We start from the raw sequence: 5,113 nt of genomic DNA, 5'->3' as shown, positions 1-5,113 counted from the left end.
GCTGTTTCACCAGAAATAACTTGATAAATGTTTATTGGAAGCCAAATGTGAGGATCAACCCACAAGACGCACCAATAAAGCTGGGAGTGTCCTAGAGTCTGTTACAAGTTAGAAAGCTTTTATGGGAAGGTTTAGAAGAAGGGAGGAGGACTCTTCATACAAAGAGTTGTCTTTTTGTTATTGGAAGGTATAATCCAGAGATCACAGTCACTGGCTACAGATGACAACCTACAGGCTAAAATGTCTATGGGCAAGACAGCAAAGTTTCATGATTCAGAAACAAATCAGCAAAACTTCGTGATTCAGAAGGAAAACAGCATCCTTTTCCATGTCAGTAGGGCATACATTAACCACTATGTCAACGGTTTAAGGAAATTATGATAAGAATCTTTACTCAGAAACAGAATGTCCTCATGAATCACAAAATTTCTGCTAGGTGGGTAGCCTGATAAATGCAGGTTATCACTAATTAGTCACTTTCCTGGCAGCTGCTGCACAAAAACCTTCTCGGATGTGCTCATGCTCCTGTGGATAGAATGACAGGTTTGGGCGGTGACCATCCGCCCTTCCTTTTGGGAACTGCCTACAGAGAGGCCACGCCCTTGGCGTTGTCTGTTGGGTGTGGGCCATGTGATACTGTCTGGGAGGAACGTGGTTGGCCCTTTATAGAAAACAGTCACCCTCTTCCCCAAACTGCTTCCCAGCTACATTCATGCCCTTTGTCACTGCTTATGGGGCTGAGCTCCAGGGCCTGCACATTGAATGCTTCTCCCTCCCTGTGGACCCGGCCTCCCTCCCACCACCACTTCCAACACTAGTGGCTCAACAATGAGGGCTGTATACTACACAAACGGGAAAATAATATTAAAATGACTCCCAGTTTGGGGCAGTTTCACATCTGTCATTTTGTTGTTGTTGTCCCCACTCTCAGCCCCCATCCTGTGAAAGCGGCATCTCCATTTGCCTGATGTGGAAAGAGGCTGAGAGAGGCTGGGCAACTTTCCCAAAGTCACAGATCTGGTTAACGTCAGAATCAGGGCACAGTTGAAAGCAAAAGGCCAATATTCCCTGAGGCACCAACGAGGTATTTACCTCCAGTGAGACCAAAAGCTGTAAAGCAGTAATTAAATGTCTCTTCCTTCTGTTCCCAACTGACTTCCACTGAACCCTGCCTGACCGCTTTGGCACAGAGGGTGGGCACAGGTGACTTGGATAAGGTAGTAGGAGGTCTTCCCATCACACTTGAAGCCTATATTTCTCTCAGAACTAATAAGCTTATGACGAAGGGATCATGATATAAAGAGCTGGTTACCGGTTGTATCAGGTTTCGTGTTTCATCTTGCCCACAGAGTTACCACTGCAGGAGACGACGACCTTCAGCCTCCATCTACAGGCTTCTACCTCAGCTTTCCCTCTACCCTGGTTTATGGAAAGTAAAGACTGCTAATTGATCTGATTGGCCAGAGTCCAGGACAATTCCTTTGACGCCACTTTCCCAGTGGATAGGTTTACTACATCTCAAAGATCAGTAAATGGGGGCCAGGTGCAGTGGCTCACACCTGTAATCCCAGTGCTTTGGGAGGCCAAGGCAGGAGGATTGCTTTAGCCCAGGAGTACAAAACCAACCTGGGAACAAAATGAGACCCCTGCCTCTACAAAAGAATTTAAAGATTAGCCAAATGTGGTGGCATACACCTGTAAGTCCTGGCTACTTGGGAAGCTGAGGTGGGAGGATCACTTGAGCCCAGGAGTTTGAGACTGCAGTGAGCTAAGATCACACCACTGCACTCCAGCCTGGGTGACAGAGCGAGACTCTGTCTCTAAAAAGCATTAAAAAGAAAAAAATATAAAGTCAGCACACTGGGCTTTCCTTCTTCCCTGAAGGTCTAAAGTATGTAGTAAGGTCTGGAGGCCTTACTACATCTTAAAGGTCAGTAAATGGGGGCCAGGTGCAGTGGCTTACACCTATAGTCCCAGTGCTTTGGGAGGCCAAGGCAGGAGAATTGCTTGAGCCCAGGAGTCATGCAATAGTCAGACCCAGGACGAGCCTGCCTCCATGGACAGGTGAATGAGGCTCTTCTCTTGTCTGTCTCTTTCCTGTCTGGCACTGAGTGGGCAAATCAAGCCAGAAGAAGCAGTGAGCTTCATTTAAACCATCATCCCAGCTTTGAATGCTCCAAAACAGCTTTCCTTCTAGCTCAGCTATAAATAAAGTGGTGCTTTCATTTTTCAGTTAGCTGTTGGTGTCTAGTAAACCCTTCTTAACCAACTCTTCTCAGTGGAGGTCCAAGGGAGCCAACCCTGATTTGTACATTTGCCAATTTCCTTGTTGTAAATACACTCACCGTGGCCAATTTCAACAAACCCACATGACATCATTCAGAAGATATGCACATTCACACACCATTATGTAGTATTTCGACCACACAGACACAATAGGCATGAATGAGCTTAGGAGTACAGATGATAGAAAACTGTAGCAAAATAATTAGGAAGTGATGAATTATGAATATTTGTTACCTTCATTTTAAATATGATTTAATTAAAAGTTGATATGGTTTAATTTTTAATAATCACTGTATTTATTAACCAGCTCATAACATTCCTGAAAATTTGGCAATTAGTTCTCGTGAGCCCATACAAACTGGCTCTGGCACACCACTGCATTTATCTATTATTCCTTGCATGTGGTGTTCTCTCAGTCAAGCTCTCTATTGCTTTCCTCTGCCAAGTGCCCTTTTCTTTGAGGAGCAGCTTCTTTTGTTTCATTTTGTTCTGAGGGGCTGTCAATTACATGACAATTACATCCCACCAACCGGTGGTAACAGGACCTGTGCCCAAAGTTAGGCCAAGCCATGGGGTGAGTGGGGAGGTGGCAGGGCTGAGTGTGGGCATTTCTGGGACCTCGGCTGTAATACTACCAACTATCAACCCCATTCTCTCTTGCCAAGTTGGGGGAAGCAACCTAGCCAGCACCAAAACCATCCCCTACCAGTATTTACATTATTGAAAGACCCTGACCTCACTGTCCTCCCCATCTGTCTCTTGCAGGGGCTCCCTCCCTGCAGGGGCTCCCCCTCTGCAGGGTCACTGTGGGCTACCTGTGGCCCCAGACAAGGGTCATACCTCCGAAGCCCTTTCCACACAGCCCTCTCTGTTCTCAGGTTCTGGCAACCACTCCCTCCTCTCACACCTACCTGCCTAGGGTTAGCAACAGCTCTGCGGGTGATAATCCGCATTCACTGCCCACATCTTTGTAAACACTGTGTCTTAGTCCATTCAGACTGATATAACAAAATACCATAGACCAGGTGGCTTCTAAACAATAGGAATTTATTTCTAATCGTTTTGGATGCTGGGAAGTCTGAGATCAATATGCCAGCAGATTTGGTGGCTGGTAAGGACCAGCTTCCTAGTTCATAGAAGGTAGGAGCGGTTAATAAGCTTGCTGGACCGCTTTTATAAAGGCACTAATCTCATTCCACCCTTCCCCCTCATAACCTAATCACCTCTCAAACGTCCCACCTCCTAATACTATTGCACAGGGGATTAGGTTTCAACATATGAATTTTGGAAGGATAGAAACATTCAGTTTATAGCATAATCCCTTTATTAAACGCTCTTCAAATTAGCCAATTTGGGTGTGCCATGCATTTACTGCAGGAACCTGGCGGACCTCCCTCTGTACTCCCCACGCTGCTCTGTTCATTATGTTCACAGGAGGTTTTGTTGGCCCAGCGGACCAGAACACAGGCTCTGCAGTCAGCCCCGAGTTTGAATTCTACCTCTCCTATTTACTAGCTGCAATACCAGACTCATATTACTTTACATCTTTGTGCCTCCATGTTGGTCACCTGTAAAATGAGGATAGCAGTCCCCACCTCGAAAGGTCATAATAAGGATGGAGTGACACAGTCCATGTAAAAAACCTAATATAATGTGTGATACCTACAAACTGCCAGTAAGTGTTGATGACTTTTATTGCTTTTTTTTTTTTTTTTTTTTTTTGAGACAGAGTCTCACCCTGTCACCCAGGCTGGAGTACAGTGGCACAATCTCGGCTCACTGCAAGCTCCGCCTCCCGGGTTCACGCCATTCTCCTGCCTCAGCCTCCTGAGTAGCTGGGACTACAGGTGCCTGCCACCACACCCGGCTAATTTTTTTGTATTTTTAGTAGAGACGGGGTTTCACCGTGTTAGCCAGGATGGTCTCGATCTCCTGACCTCGTGATCCACCTGCCTCGGCCTCCTAAAGTTCTGGGATTACAGGCGTGAGCCACCGCGCCTGGCCTATTACACTGCTTTTTAAAAATATACAACAATTATTAACTATATTCATCATGCTGCAGGTAGAGCTCCAGAACTTACTCATCCTAAGTGAAACTATTTTGATTATATTTCCCTTACTGTATTGTGAACTGTTCTTTGTTCTTTTCCAGATTTTTCTCTCTATAAGTGGAGACCCAGAAGCTAAACCTGGATTAAAAGGACTTGTACCACAGGAATGGCACATAGGCCCCCATACCCCCATGATGGTACTGGTTTCCATTGAGTCCACTTAAGGCCTCCAGTTCTCCACAAGAGCTCCCAAATGCAGATGGGAGTCAGTACTTGAGATATGAACCTATATATCTTCTCTGGCTTGGGTCTGCAGGAAATGAGAAAGTTGGTTGATGGGACTAGTGTCTAGTGGTGGCAGCCTGGTGCAGCCATCTCAGGAAGACTGGGTCTCAGCTGCCACAGGGGATTCAGGACAGGAGACCATACCTACTGCAGGTGCCCCCTGACAGGTGTGTGTGTGTGAGCACTGAGGGGTCAGGGTCAAGCAAGTGTTGCGTCATCATCCCTAATTGTCTGCCCTGCCACCCACCATTCCAAGGGCATCAAGAGGACACCTGAGGGCTGCAAGGGTCTGAGAGTTCCTGGAAGAAATGCCAGATGCTTCTTTTTTATGACTCGCTTCCAGCTTCTCCTGTATCTGCGCCTGACTGTGGAAGGAGAGCTTGGGGTAGCCTTGACAGACCTGAGTTCTAAACCCGGCCCTGCCACATCCTAGCCATGTGCCTGTGGGTAAGCCATTTTCCCTCTTTGAGCCTCTGCTTCCTCGTTTGTAA

Source organism: Mandrillus leucophaeus, unplaced genomic scaffold, assembly GCF_000951045.1.
Source record: "Mandrillus leucophaeus isolate KB7577 unplaced genomic scaffold, Mleu.le_1.0 Scaffold73, whole genome shotgun sequence".
Taxonomy (NCBI): domain Eukaryota; kingdom Metazoa; phylum Chordata; class Mammalia; order Primates; family Cercopithecidae; genus Mandrillus; species Mandrillus leucophaeus.
Note: the sequence above shows the minus strand (reverse complement) of the source record.